The sequence below is a fragment of the Cibotium barometz genome, chromosome 2 (assembly GCF_041138505.1).
Source record: "Cibotium barometz isolate CiBa-2024 chromosome 2, ASM4113850v1, whole genome shotgun sequence".
NCBI lineage: Eukaryota > Viridiplantae > Streptophyta > Polypodiopsida > Cyatheales > Cibotiaceae > Cibotium > Cibotium barometz.
Window position 1 is genome coordinate 25,911,035 of NC_141047.1, and position 14,949 is coordinate 25,925,983.

General features: G+C 40.6%; 2 long non-coding RNA genes across 3 annotated transcripts in view; one reads left to right on the plus strand and one right to left on the minus strand.

Moving 5' to 3' along the window:
* The window catches only part of LOC147640863 (uncharacterized), an 81,696-nt gene that overhangs the window by 40,278 nt on the left and 26,469 nt on the right, over window positions 1-14,949 (plus strand). The window lies entirely within an intron of this gene.
* Window positions 2,422-4,135, minus strand: LOC147640865 (uncharacterized). Of its 2 annotated transcripts, XR_015268516.1 has the most exons (3): window positions 3,479-3,792; window positions 2,612-3,175; window positions 2,422-2,436 (listed from the first exon to the last, which is right to left on the minus strand). It is a non-coding gene; the product is annotated as an uncharacterized LOC147640865 (long non-coding RNA). The 2 variants fall into 2 exon arrangements; XR_015268515.1 differs by lacking the exon at window positions 2,422-2,436 and having other exon boundaries at window positions 2,999-3,175; window positions 3,479-4,135.

The window sequence follows — 14,949 nt, forward strand, 5'->3', positions numbered from 1 at the left end:
GGGAAAATGAGTGTAAGGAAAGCTAAGGAGAAGGCTAGAAGGAATGTGAATAAAGGTGGGGTTGTGGGGCTAATCAAAAGCTAATTGTTTATTGATGAATGTTATTAAAAACATTGCAAGATCCCTCCCTCCCCCCCATCTCCTTTCTTGAATTTGTGTGGTGTGTGTGAGTTGCTCATATGCTCATAGGTCTTCGGAGCTACAAGTTCAACTAAATCATGTGTGTTTAGGTCATTCCATGTGAGCAGTTTGGGTGCTAGGGTTTTCTTGATGGTTTGGTTGCCAGGTGTGGAGGTGCACGGGACTAAGCTATTCAGAATGGTGGAATCTAGAAGGGGTTGAGCAACCTCTAGGTTATCTTCAAAGAAAAGAAACTTTTCCATTTCCAGACTCCCACATCTTGTCTTGGTGCAACATTAGTCCTTTGTTCACTTTAGGGTTTCTAAGGCCAACGAGCAACCTATTCAAAATATTAGCATTGCTAAACTTACGTACCGGCTTGCAAACGAGAGCTTAGGTGCATTAGTCTCATGATATACTCACGAGTAGATTCTCCTTCTTCTTGCTTTGCTTTTTAGAGATGCATCTAAGGGCTCCACTTAGGGCCAATCTTAGTGTGTGCCTTGACAAATGCCGCTTTGAGCCAAGTGAAGCTAGCTTTTTCTAGTATGGATACTTGTCTAAACCACTGACCCGCCTTTCCTTCAAGGGTTAGGCTAAGATCATTGATTCTAATGACATCGCTTGTCTCTTTCAATGCACAAACTTGCACAAATTCTTTATGTCCAAGCCTTTTACTTGCTTCGAACGTGTTATAAATGCTATGGTTCCTCCCATGATATATCCATACCACAAACTATTGAAGGAGGTAGAGTGTGGGAAATTCTACCACACACTACTCAAGGAGGTTAACAAGGAAAATGTTACACAGTTTAAGAGCAGAGGCAATTATGTAGGCAGAGTTGTTAAGAATCAAGCCCCTGGATGAGGCCTTGGTATAAAGAGGTTTAGGATGCCAACATACCCTACATGATGTTGATGTGAGAAATTATAGCAACCTTGCCTCGGACTCCTTCAATACTTACTCATCTGGGTCTTGGCCATCCTCTACATCTGCATCCAAATCAACGAGATTTACCTCTCCATGAAGACATGCATTTGCAAGGTTTTGTAGTAAGCATGCATTACATAGACCATTATGAAAACTCTCTCCACTTTGTTCACTATTAATTAGGGTATTGACTGACCATCTTCCGACCCATGTTCTGATAATGGACTACCATTATGAAAACCCTCTCGCTCATTGTTCAATGAGCCGACACCACCCCAATGCTCATGCACGCATGAGCTCTCAACATGTATTTGATGGGAATGGCTTGAAGTAAGCACAGGAAATAGAAGTCACACTAGTAGCTAGTGTGCAAACATGTGTCTCAACATGTATTTGATGGGAATGGCTTGAAGTAAGCACAGGAAATAGAAGTCACACTAGTAGCTAGTGTGCAAACATGTGTCTCTACCGTGTTTAGGTGATCCTCTGCTGCTACATGTTTTAGAAATGCAAAAACAAGTAATTGTAAGTTTAACACATGTAATTTGGCAAACCTATCGCCAAGCACAACACCGTTCTTAACATCCCTTGTCTCATTACCTCAACATGTATTTCTATGTCCTTTTTGGCTGCTTATATGCTACCACCAGCTTTTTGAATGAGAGTTAAGGATGGACAGACCCTTGTGCTGCTTCATTTCCAAACATTCAAGTGCATGCACTTGTTGTCGACAAAATTCTGTAAAGCAAATTTTGATTCTCCCCTTTGTTTGATAAATCGATTACAATAACTATCATTAAGCTGATACTCAAAATACGTTCTAGTAAAATTGACAGATTACTAAGTTCAAAAGCAAATTTGAGAAGAGAAATTTGGTGACATTTGGACTAGGAGGAAAGTCTTCATCCTCCAATGCACAATGAGGCCAAGTGCATCACATTTGGCATTTTGGCATAATACAATTGCATGGCTCTTCCTAGAAACCCCATTCTTGGGATCTCAGCATCATGTACTTTGTCCGTCTCTATGCCTTGCTCACTTGTGCCTTTGTAGTGCACCACATTTGCCATAAACATCTAGCAACAGAGACTCAAGAAATGTATCCAAGTATTACTTACCTTGTAATGCACCGCATTTGACATACACTTCTAGCAATGCACTTCCAAGCAAACTATCCAAGATACAATAGGAGAAAGGCACTTGCATTTTATGAGAGGAGGTAACATCCACCTTCATCGGCCCCTATTCCTGAGGACCCTTCACAACATTCAGAAGTCCTCAAGCAAAGCTTCTCACAAGCTGTCATCAGTGCTTGGCTTGTACCACTCCAGTAAAGCATCAGCAGCAAGTAAAGGCACCCATCTGCATCATGTAAAGGCACCCATCTGCGTTTTTGCATCATTCGAAGGCCCCCACATCCGTCTTGAAGGTGTTCAAATGCTTCACCTTTCCCTTTCACCTTGATTTTTAATAAGAAATGCACGGCCTGTTAAAGATTTCGGCAGTGACCAGCTATCATGGCATTTCACATAACATTAATAAAACTTTCACTTGTATCACCCGTCTGCCTTTTCTCCCATCTACTGATGAAGACTTAATGTTTATGCACCCGAGATTGAATGCTTATGCCATGCATGCTTTTGTGGCTGGAGACCTCGCATATCCCATAACATTACCACCTCAATTTGCAAAAATAAATCATGCGCGTAGGGACAATATCCTGATTGCACCAGTATTCTGGATATAAGATGATAAAAGAGACCAGTAAGCCACACACATACCACACACACACACACACACAGTTGTCTTGCTAGCAACCCACACAGCCTGTCCGCATAAGCAAAGGACAAGTAACGCATGGCACTTGAAGAAAGATGAACTACAATAAGAATGCATCAGACAAATAGGGCACTGCAAAACCTATTGTGACCACTGAACCATGTCGCATTACCAAAGACATAGCATTGCATTGAGGAGATAATGTCAGTGCCAACTACAATGTACCCATACATACTTTGTCACATAAGAAGCAATCCCTATAACCAAGACCAAGCTACATTTCTGATCTATCAGCAAGCTGTATCAAAAACTTCAGAAGACTCCCACTAATCATCATCTTCTCACCTGCAGCCATCCACTTTCTCAACCGGTTAGAACCTACCCAACTTGTTGGGCAAATGACAGCCATCCAACAATCATGAAACATTTCTCATTAGAACCAACCGACATAGATGTTGGGGGGCCAAAAACGGGGTAAGCCCCATGACTACCCATATCCTCATACAAAGGGTGGGAATTCGTGAACGCGAGAGGAGAGAGAACCGAGCATGTCAAAAAGTAGGTAGACATGAACGCAACAGGCAATGCAGCAAAAAGGAAGGCCATGTCCTGCAAGGACACAAAAACAGGGGAGGAGGGAGGGCTCACCTTAGGCAGCTGCAATCACTTCTTGGTGGGGGCGGATGATGAAGAAGGTGGGTTGTAAGCGGCGTAGCCCTTGCCGCTGTTGTAGTAGGTGGAGCCGTTGGGGTTGGAGTAGTAGTAGGAGCCGTTCTGGTTGGAGTAGTGGTAGGCGTTCTGGTTGGGCGCGGAAGGCCCATGGTCGCGGGCGCAGTAGTGGTTGCCCTGCGCGTTCGTGCCCGAACCCTTGTACGCGTATCCATCGTTGCCTCCTCCCATCTTCGTCCTGCTGAGACAAAACTCAATACAGTAAAACTCAGTAAGTTCTCTTCTGTGCAGCGCTTGGGCTTCTATATAGCCCTTAGCTTGCGTTTTAGGGCCTGTTCACAACGGCCGCCCGGACAGAGAAAGCCCTTATTTAACTCCTCTAGACTCCAAATGCAAATGCAAAAATAAATCTGCGCGCGCGTGTGTGTGTGTGTTATATTGTTTATGCGTGCGCGGGAGAGAGTTGGCGCGTGTGTGTGTGTGTTATATTGTTTATGCGTGCGCGGGAGAGAGACCAACTCGGATAGCTTTCTCCCCAAAAGCTATCCAATATAGCGCGGGAAAGGTTGGGGTTGCATGGGAAGAGGGCTCAATATAGGGTCCCAAGATTTTTTTAACAGGGAAAGGGTTCGCATGCCTGGCAGGGGGAAACCGAGACAAAGAGGAAGAAGAGGTCGTGGGCAAGGCATAGCCCCCAAGAGGAAAGCAAGAACAAGCGAGAGAGAGAGAGAGAGCGGCAACTCTGATGGTGAGGGGTACCAACAAGGCGATAGAAAAAAGCATGGGAGACAGAGTGTGTGTTGGACCGAGCGTAATCGTTAGTAGTAGGGGGGAAAACATGCATGCATGCGAGCATGTGTGCATCTAGCACATGTGGAAGTGTATGACCATATGCATGTGTGCATGTATGCCATGCATATATGGGTGCAACCTTATGTGTGTGTGGGCACAGTGTGCATGTGTGTGCTTAATGAGTATTTGCATGCACCGTGTGTGCGTGTATGCCATGCATGTGTGGATGCAGCCTTATGTGTGTGGGTGTGTACCCAATAGGTATGTGTGTGCATCGTCAATGTGTGTGTATCGTAGGTGTGAGTGTGCATGGTGCTGCATATGCACAAGAATATGTGCGTGTACCAAAATGGAGTATGCATGGGAGTGTGTGGCTTTGTAGGTCTATGTTAGATGAGTGTGGTATGGGAAAGGTATGTGTGTCAATTGTGAGCTGGGCAAGACCAAGACAGGGAGAGAGGGAGAGGAGCTAGAAGTGTGTGTATGTGTGGGTGTGGTGATACCCAAGATTGAGACTAGCAGGGCAGAGACCAGTGGGAGTAGATATATCTTTAGGTGAGTGTGTAAGTATGTGTACGGCACAAGCACTAATGCTCATTTTACAGAATGATTATGAGTGCCCGTATGAGACCACAGCCTAAGGGGGACATGAGGGTGTACATGAAACTGCCAGTACATTAAGAGATTGTGTTCCTCGTGCTAGAACGAAGTATGGTTGGACTAGTTCCGAACTGGGAAAAGAGGATCCGTCAAATTGTGTTATGGTTTTTCATTATTTATCTTTGTTGCTGTTTTATTAGACAATCATCCTACTCATGCATACGCTGCTATGGTTATAGTGGTATCATTATCGAGACGGATGGATAGTAGAGAGTGCTATGTTATGATTTGGATTCTTTCTTGACAGCACAGGTCCATGAGTTTGGATTGGATCAGGATGTGGTAGGCTGAGAAGGATGAGCCCACATCCACAGGGCATGGTAGGTCGAGACGGGTGAACCCACATGCCTAGCCTCAAAAGTGGGTAATGTTATACCTAACAAACCTAATTTCTCTACTTGGGGTTATACATAGATTGGATCCCTTAGCTTGCGTATCACACTTGGTTTAGGGCCGGTTCTTAACGGCCACTTGAGCATTGCCTCCACAACGTTGGACAACTTGCTCTAGCCTTTCCCCAACCAATGCAGAGTAGGCTAGTTATTATATGCACATTATGTGTGCATATACTAGGAGGCTAACCCACATTAGGCTTGTGAGTATGGGAGCATGGGAACAAGCTCTAGTGGAGCATGGGTTAGGACTAACCTTAAGGATTAAGGTTAGGGTCAGGCATCCAAGGGTTACACATGGGAAATGGAAAGTCAAGAGTCACTTGAGGGCCTTCCTATATAATAGGGGCATGGGGCACACTCGCGAGGGAGGCTTGGAGGCTTGGGGGCTTGGAGGCTTATGCTATGGTCTCTTGTGTAGAGGTCCATTTTGTTGATTTGTGTTGATGAATTGCACGTGGATCGTCGATATGGTGACTGGAATGCGTGTTACTTCAATTAAATGGACGAATCGACGTTGCGGGGGAATTCCGTGAGTTTAATGCTATTTTTTTCTATTTTTTATGGTTTAAAATAAGCATTAATGGAATTTTTCACAAAAATACCACATATTTTATGGTGGATTATTTTGGTAGAATGGATTCCCTAAATTTCTAGAGTTTTTAGGAATTTTTTCCTAATTTTTTAGGAATTTTTTGAGCATTTTTATGATTAAAAATATATTTTTATACATTTTTGCAGGTTTTTCCCGCGAGAATGCGATCAAATTTCTGTCGATTTTCTACTGAAATTCAGTAGGGGACAGCGTGTTGATGCATGAAATACTCTCCCGTGTGCGTGGGACTCTCTCCGCCTCTCAAATCTGATTTGATGAGAGGAATGGCTTCAAAACCTTTTTCATGAGAGCTTGAAATGTGGCCGGGGCATTTGATAATCCAAAAGGCATAACCATGAATTGAAATAGACCCCGTTCAGTCTGGAATGTCGTCTTCAACTCATCACCATATTTCATCCTTATTTGATGATACCCGGACTTGAGATCTATCTTGGAGAAGTATTTTTCTCCTTTCCATTCATCAAGTAAATCATCAATCCTTGGAATGGGATATCGATTCTTTATAGTGATCTTATTAAAATCCCTATAATCGATGGACATTCTATAAGATCCATACTTCTTCTTCCACCAACAAAACCGGTGAGGCGAAAGGTGATTGGCTTGGTTGTATGAATCCCATTTCCAAAAGCTCTTCCACTTGCTTTGCCACCTCTTCCCGCTCAACCTTCAAAAACCTATAAGGAGGCTTATTGACTGGTTTTGCATCCTTCTCAAGCTCTATGGCATGATCAACTTCTCTAGTAGGTGGCAAGCATTTGGGTGCTTCAAACACATCTTTGTACTCTTGCAACAACAAGGCATCCATCTCTTTATCATGTATTTGCAGCCCATTGTCCTCTTCTTGACGAGTGAGTTGTAGCATGTTAACAAGGCATAAACTCTTCAACTCTCTCTTCATTTGCTTCATGGACATCAAGGTTAAAGCATGGCTACAAATTCCATCCAAGCATAGCTCTTTGTCTTCATGCATGAACCACATTTTCATGTGCTTAAAATCCATTGAGAATCTACCCAAAGTGTGCAACCAATCACATCCAAGCACCACATCAATGGGGCCCATATCAAGCACAATCAAATGGGCATCATAGGCATATTCGGAAGACAAAGAAATCCTTGGTGCAACCCAACTCTTGCTCAGCTCATGCTATCCATTTGCAACCTCCACTTTTAAAGGCTTCATCATCTCTATTGGGCATAGTTTCAAAGAATTTATTAATTTAGAGTTCACAAAACTATGTGTGTTCCCCGAATCAATATATGAATGGATCCACCCCCAATCTTCCCCACCATTCGGGGAACACACAAAACTATGTGTGTTCCCCGAATCAATATATGAATGGATCCACCCCCAATCTTCCCCACCAAAGCCTCAAAGTGTTGGAACCTTTGCATCCAGCTTTAGCTTCTTGTGAAATGGCACAAAGCATGGCTGTCTTTTTTTTTGTTTCAACTTCTACCCAATCCTCTCCACCCGGATCAAAAGGAAACTCTTGAGAAGGGTCAAGAGTAGGCTCTTCTATCACCTCATTTGCACAATCTTGAAATTCAACCTCATCCACATAATCCGATGGTACCTCTTCATCTTCAACCACCTCAAAGATCATGTTAGCTCTCACCTCCTTTGCGTTGCAAACCTTTTCATACTCAGGACTCCATTTCTCTTTGCAAAGGAAGCAAACGCATTTCTTCCTCTTCTTCTTCATCTCCGCTTGTGACAATTGCTTTATCACTTTGCCTTGAAGGGAAGAAGATTTGGCATCACTCTTGAGAGGCGGTTTGGCCATAGAAACACTCCATTTCACATTTCTTGGCTGTCCATACACACTAGGATATCGTTGTATGGGAGTAGAAGTTGGAGTGAAGCTTGCACGAGGTACATAAGGTGTTGAAGAGGTAGAAGTTGGCCATTTTACTACATTTGGACTGAAAGTAGATGGCTTAGTTTCTCCCACATTCCATCTATTTGCAACATTCCCCTTATACTTAGATTCAAAGACCTCCGCATAATACATGCATGCATGCGAGCATGTGTGCATCTAGCACATGTGGAAGTGTATGACCATATGCGTGTGTGCATGTATGCCATGCATATATGGGTGCAACCTTATGTGTGTGTGGGCACAGTGTGCATGTGTGTGCTTAATGTGTATTTGCATGCACCGTGTGTGCGTGTATGCCATGCATGTGTGGATGCAGCCTTATGTGTGTGGGTGTGTACCCAATAGGTATGTGTGTGCATCGTCAATGTGTGTGTATCATAGGTGTGAGTGTGCATGGTGTTGCATATGCACAAGAATATGTGCGTGTACCAAAATGGAGTATGCATGGGAGTGTGTGGCTTTGTAGGTCTATGTTAGATAAGTGTGGTATGGGAAAGGTATGTGTGTCAATTGTGAGCTGGGCAAGACCAAGGCAGGGAGCGAGGGAGAGGGGCTAGAAGTGTGCGTATGTGTGGGTGTGGTGATACCCAAGATTGAGACTAACAGGGCAGAGACCAGTGGGAGTAGATATATCTTTAGGTGAGTGTGTAAGTATGTGTACGGCACAAGCACTAATGCTCATTTTACAGAATGATTATGAGTGCCCATATGAGACCACAGCCTAAGGGGGACATGAGGGTGTACATGAAACTGCCAGTACATTAAGAGATTGTGTTCCTCGTGCTAGAACGAAGTATGGTTGGACTAGTTCCGAACTGGGAAAAGAGGATTGGTCAAATTGTGTTATGGTTTTTCATTATTTATCTTTGTTGCTGTTTTATTAGACAATCATCCTACTCATGCATACGCTGCTATGGTTATACTGGTATCATTATCGAGACGGATGGATAGTAGAGAGTGATATGTTATGATTTGGATTCTTTCTTGACAGCACAAGTCCATGAGTTTGGATTGGATCAGGATGTGGTAGGCTGAGAAGGATGAGCCCACATCTAGGGCATGGTAGGTCGAGACGGTTGAACCCACATGCCTAGCCTCAAAAGTGGGTAATGTTATACCTAACAAACCTAATTTCTCTACTTGGGGTTCTATATAGATTGAATCCCTTAGCTTGCGTATCACACTTGGTTTAGGGCCGGTTCTTAACGGCTACTTGAGCATTGCCTCCACAACGTTGGACAACTTGCTCTAGCCTTTCCCCAACCAATGCAGAGTAGGCTAGTTGTTATATGCACATTATGTGTGCATATACTAGGAGGCTAACCCACATGAGGCTTGTGAGCATGGGAGCATGGGAACAAGCTCTAGTGGAGTATGGGTTAGGACTAACCTTAAGGGTTAAGATTAGGGTCAGGCATCCAAGGGTCACACATGGGAAATGGATAGTCAAGAGTCACTTGAGGGCCCTCCTATATAATATAGGGGCATGGGACACACTCAAGGGAGGCTTGGAGGCTTGGGGGCTTGGAGGCTTATGCTATGGTCTCTTGTGTAGAGGTCCATATCTACTCACCTACCATTTCACATAAATAGCTACATGCTATTGGATTGAGTTATATCTCTTGATGGTATGGGACATCAAGGTAGAGGTATGATGTATTTCATTTATGATTCATGTGTGCATCCCTTGGGCTCGAGGGTGGTTGGGTGGTTGATTTTATGCATGTTTATGCATAACAATTATCTAAAGAGATCTTAGGGTTTTAATAGTGGTATCAAAGCAATCTCTATTTAATTGTTGTTGATTTTTTAAAGTAAATTTTAATATTTACTAATAAAAATGTTATTTTGTTGATTTGTGTTGATGAATTGCATACGTGGATCGTCGATATGGGGACTGGAATGTGTGTTACTTCAATTCAATGGACGAATCGACGTTGCGGGGAAATTCTGTGAGTTTAATGCTATTTTTTTCTATTTTTTATGGTTTAAAATAAGCATTAATGGAATTTTTTACAAAAATACCACATATTTTATGGTGGATTATTTTGGTAGAATGGATTCCCTAAATTTTTAAAATTTTTAGGAATTTTTTTCTAATTTTTAGGAATTTTTTTTACATTTTTATGATTAAAAATATAATTTTATACATTTTTGCGAGTTTTTCCCGCAGGAATGCGATCAAATTTCTGTCAATTTTCTACTAAAATTCAATAGGGGACAGCGTGTTGATGCATGAAATACTCTCCCGTGTGTGCGGGACTCTCTCCGCCTCTCAAATCTGATTTTTCCTTCTTTTTTTGTGAGAAATTCTCTTAAAAATGATTTTTTAAACATTAATCATAATTAATGTTAATTATGATTAAGTATTGTTTAATAATAAATTTTAATCAAAGAGTAAAGTTAATCTCTCTGATTAACAGAGAGAGAGAGAGAGGGGAGGAAAGAGAATGGAAGGGAGAAGAAGGAGAGGAAAGAGGGGAGAAGAAGGAGAGGAGGGAGTTTTTTTTCTTACTCTCTCCCTCTCTCCTTCCTTGCGCGCAGACAGGGGGGGCACTGCAGCCAGCCGGCAGAAAAAAAACGCCCCCCCTAAAAAAATCAAAACCTTTACAAAGCTTAATTAAAGCTTATTTATTTTTTTATTTTTTTAAAAAATAAGTTTTTTATTATTAAAAAAAAGCTTTTGAAATCTTTTTCAAAAAAAGCTTGGAAAAAAGCCAGAAAATGTGAAATTTGAGATAAAAATTTTCTGAAAAATTTCTGAAAATTTCTTCTTGAAACTTTTTGGCTTTTCATCTTCTGGAAAACCTTTGGCTTTCCGTTTTCCCGAAACCTTTTGGCTTTCCAAATTCCGGAAAAACTTTTGACCTTCCATATTCCGGAAACTTTTGACCTTTCACATTTCGATTTTTTGTCTTTTCATTTTCCCAAGAAACTTTTGGCTTTCCGTATTCCGAGAAAAGCATTGGAATTTCGAAATTTTTTTGACCGTTCGTATTCTAAATGCATTCGGGGTAATTTAAAAATTTCAAAAAAATTCCTAAAAATTAGTGAAAAATTAGACAAAGGTTATTTTAAATTTTGGAAAAATGTGGGGTTGGTGTTTGGCATGTGGTGTGTCCATTCGGGCGCCCGTGATCATTCAAATTCCTTTAAAATATATTTTTTGACCCAAAAAATTAAAAAATCCATTAAAATTAAAATTTTTCATTGGATTTGAGAATTGTCGGGTGGAATTGTAAATTTCGTGAATGATGGGATTCTCAAGAGAAATTAGGAATATTCTAGAAATTATTTTTAGAAATCCTAAAAAAATTGATATTTTTAAAATATCAATGGTATTTTGGCAAATCAAATTGCTAAAAATATTCTGGAAATATATAGGTTTGGAATGCCATAAGATAAGTTTGGTGGAATTCAAAATTATTATATTTTGAGGCCCTAGAAAATTAGGGAAAATTAGGAAAAAATCATAATAATTCTTTTTCTCGAGAATTTAATATTTTCGAGGGTTATTTAATGTTGAAGTACGTTTTCTCATGCTGACATTAGATAGATGCGGATTATTCGCATATTATTAATATGATTATATCTCATATTAATGGATACTTATGTTTGGATTAATTCTAAACGATGTATTCATGATTTTTTAACCATTGTTTTTAGCCATTCTTTTTGGACATGTTCCTTAATTTCTTTTGATGGCTATAATTTGCGTTCAAATCTGTTTCACTTTTGACACTTTTCCATGATAACTTATTTTGCACTTGTTTAAGTGTGGTTTGTGCTTAACTTCTTAAGCCTAAGACAAATTCTATCATGGGTTAGTTGATCGGTTTGTTTTGGTGGATTTTTATTGGATGTTTTCCAAGTTTTATATAGACTCAGCCTAGATCACTTGTGTCTAGGGTTTTTTTTTAATTGAGTGCTATACACATGTGTTTCACTTGCTTACTTTGGAGTTTTGCTTGAACGACACAATGTTCATATACTCCGGATTGATGAGTTGGCCACCAATTTTAATGCTTCTCTTGGCATGATTGATGTCCATTAGATGGTATGCATTAATTTTTATGATCAACTATGGTTTTCATGGATTTAAGGAGCTTCTATGCTTTTATCCATGGTTTTGTAAGGATATTTTGATCTTTTGAATAATTACATGTGCTTTGAAGGTAGCATTTGCCTTCGTTTTTTGCACGTAATTTTGGAGTATATTTCTTATACTCTTGTACATATTCCAACTTGGATACCTAGTTGCTTATATATCTAGGTGAGTTATTTTTCTACCCTAACTTTATTGTGTTTTGGAAAGTTATCATAAGAAAGACGCCAATAATTTAATTTCTTTTCTAATGATGTACTCATCGGAAGGAGTTATTCCTTGATGTAGTCTCAAGTATATAGAGACAGGTTTAGTATGTGAAAGTCTGGATAAGGCCATCTTATTCCTTTTATACAAGATTTTATTCATATTTCCTAGACGGCATACTAGGGAGTTTCAAATTGTTAAGGTATGTATGGGTGGTATCATGGTGGTATGGGACGTTAGTGATTCCTCACATATATTATCTTATGGGATAATTTGGGCTCAAGATTGTTGCTTTGCTTACATCACTTAGCATGTTGTCCTCAACATTCAAAGACAATCTCATTTTCTAAATTCACTAGAAGTTATAGTGTGGGCATTCTCTAGATAAACTTCTTTTATCTATAGCCTGCATGTTTTGATGAGAGTAATCTCATCGGCATTTTCACTTGTTGAAATCTCTTTCTTTAGAGTTCAAACAAGTTTATCTTGTTGTGTTCGGACAAGGAAATTTGGATTCTTCCTTTAACACCATATTCGTGAGTTTGGGAATCTCCCAAGTCCCATTTTTGTAATACTAAAAAGGTGGGACCCGATTAACATGTCTATAAGTTTCTCAAAACCCTATCATGTGACCTATCATTGGAAAGCGCTTGAAAAGAGGGATCTATTAAGCTTTAAAGCGCACAATTTGGAGTAATGGTGTTCAAGTTATGGCAAATCCAAAGTTTTGACCACGTGTCCCAAACTTATGGGAAATTCTCATATTCCCCAATATGGTGTTCTTTGTTGGCATTTCTTTCTCTAGTTCCGTACTTTAGGTGATTTATATAGTCAACCTGATTGTTTATTATTACGGATGGACATATGTGACTCATCGAGACGCTGATGACTCTCTATGTTGATATGGGTAACTCGGGATGTCGATTATTCCATATGCAGATGTGGGTATGTCGGGGCGCCAATGAATCCCTGGTTTCTGCTATTATAATGCCATGTTTTCCTACTTTATTCCGAATGTTTTACAACGAGGAAATTACTTTGAATGTGAATTGCTCTGATCATCCGCCGCAGTAGTCTGATGGGCAAACAGAGTGTATGAATCAGATTGTAGAGTATATGCTTCATGCATATGTCTCTAGAAAATCATCATATTGGGAAAAATATCTTCCAATGATGGAATTTGCCTATAACAATTTTAAATATACGGCTATTGGTTTTAGTCTGTGCATACTTATGTATGGGTATTAACCCTGGGCACCTATTGATGTTGGTCTTCAAGACATTGAGCTTGATGCATCGAGGGATTTCTTGCGTAATATACAGGAAATGCTGACCGAAGCTCGGGATTCTATCAGGAGTGCTCAGGATAGAGTACGATTTTATACAGGAAATGCTGATCGAAGCTCGGGATTCTATCAGGAGTGCTCAGGATAGAGTACGATTTTATACTGATAGGGGATGCTCATCTCAGTCTTTTAAACCAGGAGCGTTGGTTTATTTTAATGTTCCTAAAGATTTTCAGACTTTGTCAATGGGAAAGTGCTCGAGTTTATCTCCTAGATATTGTGGTCCATTTTCAAGTTATACATCGGATTGGCATGGTTGCGTTTGAACTTAAAACTACCTCCACATGTTAGAGTTCATCCAGTCTTTCATATCAATAGATTGAAAGGGAAACTAGGAGGTGAGGATAACACAGTTACTCCTTAAGAACTCGTTGAAGTCGAAGATTTATCCTATGTTCCACATGAACCTGATAAGGTTTTTGAATTCAAGGAAAGGAAACTTTGTAGTTGACTAATCCTTGAGGTTAAAATTAGGTGGAAAGATAGGGAATTCGACTTGGGAGTCAGTTGAGATTGTTCAGCGCAGTTCTCCTTCTTTTCATTGTAAGAGTGCAATGTTTTGAGAGAGGGGAAGTATGTTATATGCACATTATGTGTGCATATACTAGGAGGCTAACCCCCATTAGGCTTGTGAGCATGGGAGCATGAGAACAAGCTCTAGTGGAGCATGGGTTAGGACTAACCTTAAGGGTTAAGGTTAGGGTTAGACATCCAAGGGTCACACATGGGAAATGGAAAGTCAGGAGTCACTTGAGGGCCCTCCTAATAGGGGCATGGGGCACACTCAAGGGAGGCTTGGAGGCTTGGAGGCTTATGCTATGGTCTCTTGTGTAGAGATCCATATCTACTCACCTACCATTTCACAGTATAGCTACATGCTATTGGATTGAGTTATACCTCTTGATGGTATGGGACTCTTGATGGTATGGGACATCAAGGTAGAGGTATGATGTATTTCATTTATGATTCATGTGTGCATCCCTTGGGCTCGGGGGTGGTTGGGTGGTTGAGTTTATGCCTGATTTATGCATGTTTATGCATAACAATTATCTAGAGAGATCTTAGGGTTTTAACACTAGTGGTAAAGCTAACGCCTCTTATCTGGTGTCTCCCGCGAACCTTTCTTTAATGATGGTGAGAGAAAGAGAGAAAGATTGCACTCATAATGGAGTACCACATGCACTCATGATGGAGTACCACGTGCACTCAAGGGAGTACCACCATAGCCATAGAAGCATGGAGCTCCAAAAAGTATGATTTCATTAGTCAAAAGTGAGTTAAGACGCTAATACAATATACTTGCCCACCGTTTCACACTCATTAATATTGGGCCTCATACTTGCCCAGCTATAACCATGCCTATGAACCTCTCCTTATGTACAAACTCAAGCCCCTTTCATAATGATAGTGAGAGAAAGAGAGAAAGATTTTACTCATAATGGAGTACCACAT